The sequence below is a fragment of the Bombus terrestris genome, chromosome 12, assembly GCF_910591885.1.
Source record: "Bombus terrestris chromosome 12, iyBomTerr1.2, whole genome shotgun sequence".
NCBI classification, from domain to species: Eukaryota; Metazoa; Arthropoda; class Insecta; order Hymenoptera; family Apidae; genus Bombus; species Bombus terrestris.
Genome location: NC_063280.1, coordinates 2799001 through 2813803, shown reverse-complemented (window position 1 = coordinate 2813803; position 14803 = coordinate 2799001). Strand labels below are relative to the sequence as shown.

Here is a 14803-nt window from a genome sequence, read left to right as displayed (position 1 = left end):
TTCTAGTTATATAAAAGCAATACTAAGCCATACGAAATTTAATATACTTGAAACAATTAGTATGTAGATCCTACAACAAATGCAATTGTGTGCAAATATTTTTATAACCATCATACTGAAATTAAAAAATTCGTAAAAGTGGCTCTATCTTTTTCCTGGCAGATTCAGACAAATGAAACCTTAGTGTGATTCTCTCTCTGTCCCTCTTTCTCCCTCTGTGACTCTTGAACTTTCAAGATTTTTATGTCGAACGAAGAGCTAATCATCTTCATCAATAATTCTCTACCACTTTCCATTCGCGAAAGCAAAACATGAAAACATGAAAAACCACGTGAAAAATTCCCAAGAAACAGCCACTCTCCGGGATTCTCCTGAAATCCTTAGGATTTCACTAGTAGCACGAAGGAAGCTGCGTCTTACGAAGACGCATAAATTCCCAACAGATCCCGGATAATCCCGTATACTCCCTTTTAATCCGTTCGCGTTTCCGAGTTTCTCACATTCGAAATGGTGCGGTGGAAATTGCCCTGGCTGAAGGAAAATGATGCACGAGCGGGACCAGCGTTCGTGGTCTGTTTCTGACATCGTCAGCCTTTCCCCTTCGTTTCAACAGGCCTATAAACCATCGTGACAAAAACAAACGGGGGTAACGAGTGGAAAAATCGGGAAATACAACAGCGGAACGTAATCTCGCATGATTTATGCGCTTTCGGTTAAGTTTCCGTTAACGCCAATCTGGAGACTGACTCAGAGACGCGTTAAAATTATTTATTTCTCTTCGATACTCTGTGCGGAACGATTCCGTGCACGTGAAGAAATTGATACTGACGATCTCGATCAAACCGTAAACGCTGCGAAGTCGAGCGAGGTTGTTTCCTAAAAATTTATGACCGAATTTTTCATAGTGCTGAACAAAGTATCCATTGTGAAATGTTTTAACTTATCGGTTCATAGGTGATTACTTGAATCATAGATGATCGTAATCGAATGTTTCACCGTGGTGAATGAACTGGAGTATTTTAAACCTTGATTAGTATCATTAAATCTGTGTACATATATATATATCATATTTTAGCAGATAAATACCATTAATCGTCTCTATCACACGATGTACGAAATATAAATTACAAGTTCTCTAAAATTAAATAATCCACGTCAAACGGTTATGCATCACCAAGATACCAGTTGATTAATCTTGGCAAGATTAATAGGACAACACGATCAAAAGTAATTTTTAGAAATGCTGTTATGTTCTTCGAATATTTTTGAGACAATTGAGGCTAAAATCCCATCATAAAAATAAATTCATCTAAAAAGGATTAAGAAAGTGGAATTAAAAGAATTCTTAGAATTCTCGAGTATAGTTCCTAAATAAAATTTAGATATATTTAAAAGAAGTACGAGGAAGTGGTACATATAACAAACGATAAAAAATTCGAAGTTTCTTTTTGAAAGGGAAGAAAGTTAAGGAAGAATCTATAGTACAAAGTCATTTTCCGGTTGATTTTTATTTTTTCGCGGGCTATCTCCGATTATCCTTTGTACCCATTCATCCCCGACTCTTCTTTGTCTGGCTGTTCTTGTAAGTAAAAGGCAAAAAGGAGAAGTTTAAGGAGGTCTCCTTGGTAACTGTTGGTAAGAGAGTTTCCCGCAACTTGCCGGAGAATTTCATCGGAGTTATTTGAATTTCCGCATAGCTCTCGAAGCTGGAACGCAAAAAATTCGCGGGATACTTTCAGACAATTTTCAGACCGTGTCTAAATCACGTCGAAACTTCGAGTTGTCTCTCCGACCAGTTTTCGCTATCGTACTTCTTTCCTGGTACCTAAAAGGCATATGAAAATTCTTTGTCTGTCTTTCAAAATATCTCATCTCTTTAACAAAATATTCTAAATACTTTTCTTTCTTTTTCTTACAGCCTCGTTTTAAACGCGTTAATACATTTTGCTGCTCTTTCTCCTATCTTCCTTTCGTGTCAAATTTTGTTCTTTTCTCTTAACACGTTACAAACATTCGGCATACAACTTTGTTGTAAACGAATTAATTCATTTTTCCACCTTTTACCACCATCTTTTTACCACCATTACCATTTGAAGTCAATTTAGGACGACGATATCGCTTCTTGCAAATTTTGTACATACTTCTTTTTCCTTACACAATACAAATATCCTGCATATATCTTTATTACATATAATCCTTTTATTTTTCCTTCTTCGACCACGTCGAATTCTATCATTCAGATCGCATGTTGTTTTACAATTTTCAAATGTTATTTCGCGCCACATGGCCCACTGTTCGATAAGTCAGAGAAAGGGGTTGCTGGAAAGCGACGGATGGGAGCCATGGTGCTTCCAACTTATTTCAACGCCACTCGAGTAACACGCGTGCCGTGTACGAAGTGGTTATCGAGGAAATAGCCTATTATTTGTAACGAATACAGGCTTTGCGAGATAAAATTGCTTAGGGTGGAGATTGTAAAGGGTCAAATCCAATGGAAATGTTATTCGATTATAATTCTACGTTCTTGGGGTTGCTATTAAACGTACACCACCTAATTCTATGCAAAATACGGGACGTTAATTTTTATTTAATTGCCATAGTAATAGCAGTAGAGACAGTAAACTACGATTGGCACTGGTGTTGTATATTGGCGTCCCATTTAATATTAAATTCGAATGAAATCTATTTTACATGAACGCAGTCGTCAAATGAATACAAATTGCTGGTTTGATGCGAACGCAATAATTGAGAAGCGTAAATATAATCTATCATAATAATTCATAATATTCATAGTATTTCAGTTATATTGTGTTAAAAGATTCATTTGTTTTCGGTAAATGTGCCTGCTATAGAATAATACAACAAACATAAATTAACGTAAATGAATAACTTCTACAAATTTCTATCGATACGTAGAGTGATTCAAACTAGTCAAAAGAAGAGGATAGTCAAAAGATAGAGATATAAGTATATTCGTGCACGCTTGTTAAATTTTACGAAGAAGGATAAGAAAGACAAAGCACATTCTTGGCGAAGCAACGTTCCGTGAAAGTGAATTGAAAGGGAGGACAGGTGAAAGCTCGAGACTCTTGAGAAAACACCCCGGTTGACATTGCAGCGTACGTATTCTTAGAGAAATGCTAATGCAACGATATTGCCAATTATGTGAGTCGTTCGCCGTGGAAAAGTTCATTTTCGTTGATAACTTTCCCTTTTAACGGAATTCAACGTGAATGCAGTGTACCTCCTATGATCGAATTAATCTTCGACCAATGTAGATTTCGCAAACTATGCAAATTGAACGATCATCGTATTTTTTACTTAACGTCGCGTCATAAAGAAAGAATTATCGAATTCTCGAATTTGTTATTCGACGCCCTTGTTAGAAATTTTCATTCTATATTATTCGTAAATGAATTACAGATACTTATGCATCGTATATCATGTATAGTAGTCTAAAGTAGATGTTTAACACACGATCAATCAGAGAGTAGTCACTAAAAGTCATTCTTTCCAAAATTGTTCCACAGAAAACATCTCTAGCGTAAATATTTTAGGGGCTTTGCACTCGGTTCCAACTACTTACGTGGACAATGTCTATTCGAGATCAGTGATAGGAAACAATATATCTCCCCAGAAACTTCCCTTCGGTAATACCTTCATGGGGTGCACGTTCTACCGTGATGAAATTGACACTTCGAAACATTTTCACGTTTTCACGTGGGGAAAAGTAATTTCTTGGCGGAGGGGGAATCTAGGGAGGATTCTGGTATCGCAAAGACCTTTTTAGAAAAAAAGATGCCAGCAATAAAAAACAAGGCTATAAAAATAAATAAATAAAATGAAACTGCTACGTTGGAAAAGAAGCTCTACCCGTATGAAAAAAAAACACAAGGATTGCAAGCAACACAAGGTTATCAAAAAGGCAGTTACTGGCAATAAAAAAAAGTTAACATATAAGATAACAAAGCACAGATGCTAAAGGGGGGGGGGAATTGCAACACTAAAAAAAAAAAGATACCAAAAGAAGGAATTCTACTCATAAAAAACCAGGACCACCAAAAATAGAGGTTGACCTATCAAGTAAGAACACGAAGAAAAAGGAGTAAAAAAGTTTTTCAGACTTCGTTTCTCGCTCGATTTCGCCAATTTCCACCTATGTACCTACATCAAGGCAACAGGTTGAAGCTCCTAGAGTATCGCGGTCCCACTTTTACTATTTCCCTACTACCAAGAAAACCCAACTTTCTGCTGAACATTCGAAAAAGAGGAAGCTATTTCTATGCGCACGGCCACACAAATATTGTTCTATCCTCGCCAAACGAAATAACCATCAACCCGGATAAAACGGTTTAATGGTCGTTAACGCTGGGAACCAGCTCCAGAAATTTCTCTCCGGATAGATTCTTTCGATGTGTATACCTGCGTGCCCTTAGAACCCCTTGGCACGCAACGAATTCGACGAACCGTCGCCAGTGCGATTTGCCTTCGGTCCATTTGCAATCGGAAACGACCTTAACTTTCCTGCCGTTTGCGGCAATGCGTTCCATTAACCTAACGGAGAAGACCGTTGGGGACGCCGCGCGAACGGAAGGGAAAATATAAGGGCGAAGGGTGAGTTTAAGGAGAGCCAGAATCTCCTTCGTGCCAGACTGCCGCCTGATCCGGAGGCTTCCGTTCAACCAAGAATCTGCGTTCTCTTTTCTATGTTCAACTTTGCCATTGAACAATAGCCATCATTTTTTCTTCTTTTTCTTCTTCCTTTTTTTCTTTTTTTTTTTTTGCTTCTTCCAGATAAGAAACTTCCGCCGAACAACTGCTAACGACAGATTAATATCTCTTTTAACGAAGTTGCAGAAGTTCTTTCAACAACTTCATTATTCGGAATTACTCGTTTGTGAAAGAGAACTTGAACGTTGTAAATTTTTTATTTTTGACGATTAATAGAATTAGAAGATGTGTAGAAGTATCTCTAATGGAACGTGTGGAAATATTGAAATGCAAATATTTTATATTAGTAAGTTTTGAAAGATACATAAAAAGTAAAGTCAGTCAACGTTACTCGGTTGAAATCAATTTTGCTGAAAAGATATTCCAAAACAAGAATAATAAAAATAAAAATAATAAACGTAGTAGAAAATCTCTTGTGAAATATGTTACGATATACAAATAGACAAATTTTATATTAGCGAGCAGTCAAAGATACGTAATAAATAAAATAAGACACTGTAATTAATGTATTAATGTATTAATAGAGAATAAATTTTACCAAAATATATTTCACGGAAAAAGAATAGTGAAATACCTTTTCCAGAATGGCTTTAGTAGATCGAGTAATGTTGCCAGTAAACTCCAACGAGCAAAAGTTAAGCCAATTGAGATAAAAGTTTGAGGGTAAAGTTATATTTGCACGAATCCCTATCTCCAACCATACGGATCGCTATCGTTGAAAAAAAAAGAAACACAATTCTCCATCGAGATCGTAGATATCTGTGAAAACTAGGTCAGTCGTTGGAAGGAATGTCCCTTATCCAAAAAGAACTGGCTCCTGCTTCCGTGCTTTACAGCGACTTTATGGACAAGCTCGAAATTCGAGTAGATCCGAATGGCCGTTTTACGCACGAGGTGGACGATATCACGGAAAAATGAACTTACGAACGGTGAAATGGACCGGCGAAATGGAAAGGAAGGAACTGGAAGTATCGTATAGTATAGGGGACAGATAAGATACGTAACCATTTGCACCGAAACACGCCAGAGTTGTAAAAGTAACAGAGATCGTCGATCGTGTTTTCTAAAAATGTTTTCGATTCTTTTTTATTGTCAATGTTTCATTGAACGAATAGAAACCATAAAAGAATTGATTGCAAAATTCTCTTTGTAAAACGGTAAAAGGTATATAACGAAAAATGGCTAAAATAAATTCTAAAACGCTGTACAAAAATATAGATCCATGTTGACTGCTAAAATTTTGTAGCTACAATATATAGTTTTATCATATCACTAAGACGATAAATTTTTTAATATAAAGGCAGATTTACTGCGTAAGTATAATAGAAGATATAGTAGATCCATTTAGTGAAATTAAATTTTGTATATCAGAAGTCCATAGCCTACAATTTGTCCATAGCCAAAATTTAGTAACGAAAAAACGTAATATTATATCAACAACTATTAGATATTGAAGTATCCAACTATATAACTATGTGTTTTCTTTCCCTTCTGCACACGGCTCTTTCCTGAATGTCTCAAACAGTGTTAGACGAAGCAGTGTTGAACGTATCACTGTTAAGTACAACAATGTAAATAGTATATACATGTCGAACACTTAAGTACGCAAAAACACTCGAGTACCCAAATTATTGCGAATATCTAAGTACTTAAGCATTCCAGTTTCAAATATCTAAAGGTACACAGGTACCTAAATATTCATCTATCCCAATTAATACTCGAACATCTAACAACAAGTACCTACCGAAACGTTAAATTATCAGAATATTGAACCACGAAAATACCAAAGATCTCAACTTCTTGTAGAATCCTAGTAATTCCCCAAGTGCTCGATCATTCGATTATAAATACTCTTGCATAAACATCTAAATATTCCATTACGAAAATACCGCATTCTCTCCAAAAAGACTCAAGCTCCACTCTGTATTCTTAAACCTTTTACTCTTCCTGGTATACCCAGATCGATCCCCTGAGTAATACCTACAGCACGTGGCAATCAACTAAACAGGGTGAGAAAGTGCGCGATCTATTGGACGATCTTGTGGATCTTGGATGTATTCCATTAGCAGGGGATTTCTATTCGGACGAGAAGAATCGAACGGCGGAGACACGGTTCCAGGACTTTTCCCAGTCGCCTTATAACCTACAAGATCCGAAGCGTTTAGTAGACGCGATCCGGTCTGGGCCGGCGTAAATCACCCCGATAGGGAAGCGCGTCGCTACGATTCCAACCAGAAACGAGGAAAACCGGACGACAAAACGGCAGTTCACGCCGGGACCCAGCCATTCAATTAAGTTTATCTCCGGCCCTTTCAGACCGCGCGCCGCGTTCACATACATCAGCTTTCTGCTGGAATCTTGCAACCTGACCACGTACCCATGTGCCTGCTCCGGTTTTTCAAACCTACTCTGCACTGCTAAGGACGTGTACGCAGCTGCACGGAAGAACCTAATCTAAAAATCGTCCAGCGTACAACCATCCTCGGAAAACCGCCGTGTTCTTAAGGGATGCTGGAATCGTGCGGTCGAAAGTATTTCTTTGAAACAGGCTCAATTAACAGACAATTGCTCGAAACAATTCAAAGGTCGCTGCACTATATTTAGTTCTGGTTAACTAATCGAAACGATGTTTTAGAAGATTGATAGATGGAAATACGTATAAGACTGTGCCGCAAGACTGTGGCTTTAAGGTATTCGTTTTAAACAATGCATAGGCACTAAAATGTAGAAATCATGATGATATGAAAGATGATCCTCTAATTGCTTTGAGTACGTTAAAACCGTGCTGATATAAATCTGTTGAAAGATAAATAATTGAAAGATAACTGAAGTTCATATGTAAAGTTTATTGATCCTACCAAATATCTATGATTTTTGTACATACAATAGAAATTCACTTGTAAATAATTGGTAAGTCACATTAAAATAACTAACTAAAATATCATCCAAATAGAGTTCTACCGCAGTGTATTAAACACGTATTTGAATTCGACAATAATTGGCTAGTATTTATTAATCATAGATCGCCACTTAGAAATATAATACCCTTAATAGCACAAATTCAAGGTAGTTATCCTACGCCATTTATCCATCGTATGGAAACAAATCATGTACGCACAAAAAATACAAATTTGATACAATGACCACCCTTTAGCCAACAAACTTACGTCGTATCATTTCGTTTCCCCGTATCTGAGACGAGAATCGTTGGCAAAACGTCGTTCCCTACAGGCGTTCTAATCTTTATTGAACATAAAATCAACCATAGCGCCGTTCTCGTTCCAACGTGATCGATAACGTTCGTCCAAGCTTGCTCGAGATCGCCGTGGCTCGCAATTTGCTTCCAATAAAGGTTCCTCCCCGTAAAGGTTAAAGAACCTGTCGCTTCGACTGTCTTCGTCGTTGTTACGTCTATGTGCTACAGCTTCTGGGCTTTTCGAAGTGGAAAACCACCCGTCGCGACGGCGCCACACATCCACACGTACACGCACATTCATATGTCCATACACTACGGGCCAAAAGTTTGAAATTACCTTTACAGCTCTAAATATATTAAGACTCCTGCTAATTTTTATTACTAATTCAAATATTAATATCACAGATATCAATGGCAATCGTCTTCGTTTCGATAAATTCGTGATTAGGATATTACAAAAAAAAGAAGAAAAGAAATAAAAACTTTATATTCTGCAAAATTGGGGAAAAGATGAGCGAATGGAATACGGGTTTGATTGATCATAATACTCATGATGGATTAGGCGCTGGTAGATTTTAGTTACTTATAAATTAATAATTTAAATTAAAAAATTTATAGATTAATAATCTCCTGTTACGCAACAGTAAAAATTACTTAACTTTACGAATAAACAAAGATAACATTAGTGGTGTTTTGCATAGTCAATTCTCAGTGGCTAACTACTCCTTTGACCATATTGCAGCTATTGGATCTATAGATAAAAAGAAAAAGCTGTTTGCTTTTTTTATTTCCACAATATACAAATATACAACATGACTACCTCGATCTCTGGCGTATTAAACTTACCTCGACTCTAGCGTATTATAAACCGAAGTGGTTTATTAATTATGTCACTTGACATATAAAACAAACAGGATATTCTTATATCCCTCTACTGTCTCGCTAGACTTCTTTTCAGCTCTCCATAGTTGTACGAAACTTTTGCTCAGTAGTGTAAGAGGAACATGTACATATGTACTATCTCGTCGTTGATGCAATAGCAACTGGGCCCTTACTTCTGATCTACAGTTACGCGCTCTTCGTCGAAATTGTCTCTCTAAATGAGAGTTAGGTTGCGTCTATTATCGTTTCACATTGTTCATTGTTACGTTTATGAACGCCGATCATACGCGGTGTCGTAGTTTGGCCATCGACCACGATATCGCTGTTTTTCTTCCGTTTTCAATCCGTTTCGAATTGTTTCTCGCTGTTTGCTATTCAAACTCGATGAATTTTATTGACAGACAGCTTCCAGTTGCGGATTGAGTGTATTAAAAACAAATAGGAACATAGCAAGCCAATGGATGTTTGAGTGGCGGCGATTTATAAAAAATCGTGGACTGATGGACAATTAATATTTCCGTGATAGATTTTATCGTTCGTAGTATTTATTCGTGAAAATTCTACTTCTTATCAGTTTAACGTTGGTGGCAAATTGTAGAAAAAGTTTTCTTTGTACGAGGGAAATTTAAAAATACAGCCACACCTGCAAATAAAGGTGACTTAAACCAAATAGGAAATAAAAGGAAAGTAGAAGTAACGTTCTCAGCATCTCCAGACGTCAAATTATTTTGCCACGCGCAAATAAATTCAAATATTGGATCGCTTCCTGTAAATCGCAACAAAATGAAGGTGACAAATGACCCAGAAACTTCAAGGGATCACAAAGATTAACAAGAAGATGATGAAAAGTATATCGGTGTGACGGTAACACAAGTATTCTCTTGGAGCATGCACATGCGTGATCAATGCGTGCTCATCCGTCAAGTCCAGAACATTAAATTTCCCGATCGAAATAAATGAAGGTGTCTCATACATCATCGAAGAAATGAATTCATCTTCCGTTAATGAGTGATGCGGTCCCCATGGAGCTAAGGAGGATACGCAAGAGTCGGAACCGCTGACGGCGAAGGGAAGTCGTAACTTTAATGCGCAGGACGACAGGATAATCATTATTACACCGCGGCTCGTCTGCGGGGGCGTAAACCGGATGTTGCTCCGCGTGCTCTGCGGTTCCGCCCTGCGGACGAAGCTTCTAATCTTCCAACGAAACTCTGTTGCCGGATGTACAAGTGAGTTGCATTACTATTTATAATAAAGAAGAGATTTTCCTAAAAACTATGTGGCTCTAAAATATGAAGTTACTGCAAAATTATATTACTCGGAGGATAAAAAAGGAAAGGAAAGAACTTATTTGAGTTTGGTATTGGCTTCAACTAGATTAGATTCAGTACATTTTTAGTAACTTTTTGTTTTAGTTTTATTTATAGTTCATCTCGAGTGGTATTTGATTTGAAATGCTTAGAAGATAAATGGTGTAAAGTGTGCAAAGTAGTAATGTAAGGATATAAAGTAGTGTAATGTAGAATATAAACATGGTTTATATTTTTCATTTATGTTAGTATCGCAATTTTTTTAATTTAGATCATGCGTTTTAATTCTTCATTGTAATTCCTGTGTGTAACTTGGACAGAGCTCTAACCAATTTCAACGTTGATCTTAACACACTGAATACTATCATGATCACCGATGACGATCGATGTTTAAATTAACTAAAATATTCAAATTGAAACGAGTCATATACATCAAATTTGTAATACTTCTATCATTACAACGGCAATATATAAAATAATAAATTTGCTACAAAACAATCCCTTGAACAATCCTAGTCTCCTAACGAACGAGAGGATCGATCCATTAACAAGGTAGTACCTCACATTACATGGAAGCAGCCGTGGCTCACGCATGCCAACATTTTCACCAGTCTGAACCACTTGTTCGACGTAGCCAAATCGCGATCGCCTATCACCGTGTCGCGTCGTTGGTTGCTTGTGTTAACAATGGTATGCCATAATGGCGTCGTTTTCACGCGGCACGCGTATAACGAGTCACCGCGATGGCGTTGACGTATCACGGATATTTGCATGCGGCCGCAATTTATCTCGCGCGTCTCCGCAAAGTGAATCTTAGAATTGCTGTTGGCCGTGGCTGGCAGAGGGGCTGACAGAGAGACGAGGGAACGAGAGGAGAACGCTCATCAGTCATTCATTCCCGCGGGAACCAGCCTACCTATAAACGAACGCCGCTTTTCAACTCCTGTATATACCGTCCTTTTCCTTTCGCTCGGATTCCTTAACGATTATCGATTAAACGTCGCGAGAACGATGACCAAGAACCGGGGAAAGTTTCGAAGTTTCCACGGTGGCAAAGATCTCTGCGTGATCTTTATCTCGAACGCCTTCCCCACGGGGTTAATCGTTGACAGTGATTTCGACGGGGACGATACGCTCCCCAGTAAAGTTTGAACCTCTGGTTGATACGTTTTAGAAGGTGAATACCTCGTTTTGCGTAGCACGAGTTTGGTGCGCGAGGTGGAATGAGTTTTAGGATGATTTAACACGTTAATACGCATATTTAACGCATTGCGTACGACAAGCAAGATTCGAGTCGGTGCATACTTTCAGATTATGTGTTCTATTGACTCAAATGTTACATGTGAATGAGAAATCCCGCGATTCTGAGAAAGTATCTCTTAATTGTTAAAGTACAGGGAGGACTTTGGAGAGATATTACAAATAACTTTATTCTAACATTCACATAACTTTGCTCACTACGTGGGCTACTCGCCGGAGACCTAAGACACGAGATTTCACACTGCATCCCCTTTTTTCTCAACGGAGTCTTAAGTCATCATGCGACTTTACATATATAGTATGGGAAGGATACATACTTGTGTGTGTTTTCGCTCTACGTTCCCTCACTCTCGTACATACAATACAAATGTACTATATATTCAACATTAATAATCCATATTAAAAAGGAGGAGGGAATGTTTTGATGACTTTTAAATATTGTCACGACTAACTTATCTCTCTTGTTCTTTGTTCGCTATATTTTACGTAATTGTATATACGGCTGGTCACATACCTATTCGTTCACCTATCATATCCTCATCTCTTTCATGCTATCTCCTCTCAGGCATGCACGATCTTCAATTGAAATCAGCAATCTACATTGTGATCTACAATTGTTTATTTTTTATATCATACTAAATGCATGATTTATATCACGTACCCAATTACTACATCTTGGAAAATACTTTTAATCTTCTTAACCCTTTGCACTCGAAAGGCGAATCTCAATCACCACAACGTTCCGTACTGCAACTCCAATGGCGAGCGAGAGGCTACAGTCCCTGAACTTTCGACCGTTCACGGGGTAACGCGATCTCGAAGAAGCGCGCCAACGGGAGTCGTAAATTCCCGTTACGATTTGAATGATCGACGCTACGAATCGTTCGATTTCTTATTTCGGTTAAGATAATAAGAGTAGTTGAATGAATATAACGTTGATATTAACAGGTTAATATATATTTTCAAAGATCCAACAACTTCAATGTGATACAAGGTTACGTATGTGGAATGACAAACTACGAATGAGTACAACCTGAGACTCGTTTCGTGTTGGCGACTGTGATGATGTATCTTCTGTCGATTGACTGCCTTCGACTTGGCGATTCTGCTGACTTGACTTCTGACTCCTTCTGTTCCTTGAACTGTGTTTTAACTCGAGCTGGTTTTAACTGACTACTCGCTGTTATGTTATTACGGAGGAAAGCTCGGTATGGGTGTGCCCTTTGAGCGAAGAACGTGGACTCATAGTTTACACTTTTCGTTAGAAAAGTGAGGCCAACTATTCGCGATGCCCATTGGTTATGACCCATGTTAATGAGTGAAGATATGAGGAGGAAGCCTTCTACCAACGTGGCTCGCGGGTGATCTTGTTCATGGAAAAAACCAGCTTTTCCGTTAGACAAATATTCGTTTTTCTCGTTAGGTAACTACTCGCTTTCTCCGTGATTTTTAAGAGCGAATAATAAATCCAAGGACTAATTTAACTACTTAATTTAAGTACCAGGCGTAACCAGTACCAGGGATTGAAGATTCCGTTAAAAAAATTCTGTTTATAGTGGTTCCTTAGGTTTATTGAGGGTCTGAATTACGGTGCGTGTGCCTTTGATGGTCAGACAATGAAGGACAGCGCATGAAATGTCCCACGCGACGTAACAATCCTTGTTTATGCTAGATTTCGACATCTCCGATTGAAGAGAGTGCAATATTGATTCGTAAATTGGTTCCTTAGCTCTTTATATTGTTTGTTCTGACGTCTCCAACGTTAATTCGGATTCGACAATCATGGCAAAAGTATTATAGTTTAGAAACCCTAAAAAAATGGATTGCGGAAGTGAAATTAGCTCAAATGAAGATGAACTTAATTTTTAACTGTTGAAAAATGGATCGATTATATTCAAGAATGCATCTTTGTGAATGCTTTATAAATTATCATACAAAAAAAAAAAATTAATATTACAAAATCATATTTTCAAAGATGTAAATATAGATAAATTATTAGAATATAATGTTCCTCTAAGTTAATTTGTATATAAAATCATTTTACGCTAAATCATACGAAATAGCTGCTACGTCCGACCGAAAAAGTCCTCGAGTGTAAAGGGTTAATTTAAAAAACTTGGAAGTATCTGTTTGAGATACAGAAGATTAAAAAATAGTTCGTCGTTAGTTAGTTTTCCAAGCAGTCGATGAAAAATTGACGCACGAACGCAACGAAATTGAAGCGCACGGTATAACTAGCCATCGGTCGAAGGAAGATTTAAAAGCCCTTGACGACACTAGGATCGCAATTTCTACGCGAGCAGTCGTTACGTCAGGTGCTGCGGGGATTCATCGTAGAGAAACTGCTCGGAGCAGACGCAATTTATCATTGTTGAACGGCCGTGTACCCCTTTTGCGTCCGCCAATTAAGACGATTCTGGAGTCAATTTTCGCGCGTAAAATATCAGGGCTGATTGATGGGGAGAAGCCGACAACGGGCTACGACGACATGGAATGCGTTATTAAATATTATTTCACGAGACAAAAAAGAGAAGAGGAGAAACAAAGAAGGAAGAAAAAAAGATATTCGTTGGAGCCGAACAGGATAGACGAGCTTTCGTTAACGTCATTAATCATCGTTCATCAAGAGGGATCGATCAATTTACCGTAAGTGGCATAAATCGTCGAAGAAAGTTAGTTGCAGCCGTTTATCGATTAATCACCATCCTCCGCGAGTTAAGTCCGGTCAATGTCTTCTTCTTTTGCAGTTACGTAATACTTGAATGTCCTTTTACTCGGGCGCAACAGCTCGATTATTAATCGTCGCTGATTAACGATCGTCCGTGTTATTCCGCGACAAATGGAGAGAATTCGTCGCAACGGGACAGGCTGTCCGTTGAACGACCCGTTTCGCAGATTTTATCTCATTATTCTTGGTTACGTCGGCGCCATCGTCGAAAGTCTATTCGCTGTTTCTATTTAAAGCTCATCCGTCAAACGCTTACGGCTTCGCTCTTTTATTTCTTGAGTAACAAACGGAAGATCCTTGTAGAAGTTTTCTAACGTTTGAACTATCGTTTATAAAATATAAAAGTTGCGACAGAGAAATCAAGATGAAAGATGTATGAGGAAGATGTATCGGGCAAAGAGAAAAGTAAGCTTGGACAAACAAGTATGCTTGTGTAACAAATTATAAATCGGTCTTAGCCAGACTTATCTTTGCTTCAAGAAACAAAAGAAATTTTAACATTTTGAAGATTACGCCTTACAACAGCGATTCTCTTTTATTTTCCGCGAGTGTAAAACACTTTTTTAGCGATACAGAAAACACAATTGAGTGGAAAATGGCCGAGACAACGCAGGATTAAAGAGACATAGATTCTTTCTACGTCGTTAGCTTGTGAACGAAATTGGAGAAGGGAAAGGAAAACCGGGCAGCAAAGGG

The 14803-nt window shown here is 38.0% G+C and overlaps 1 protein-coding gene across 7 annotated transcripts in view; it reads left to right on the top strand.

Moving 5' to 3' along the window:
• The window catches only part of LOC100649702, a 398659-nt gene that overhangs the window by 304488 nt on the left and 79368 nt on the right, over positions 1-14803 (top strand). The gene's annotated exons all lie outside the window — the stretch shown is intronic.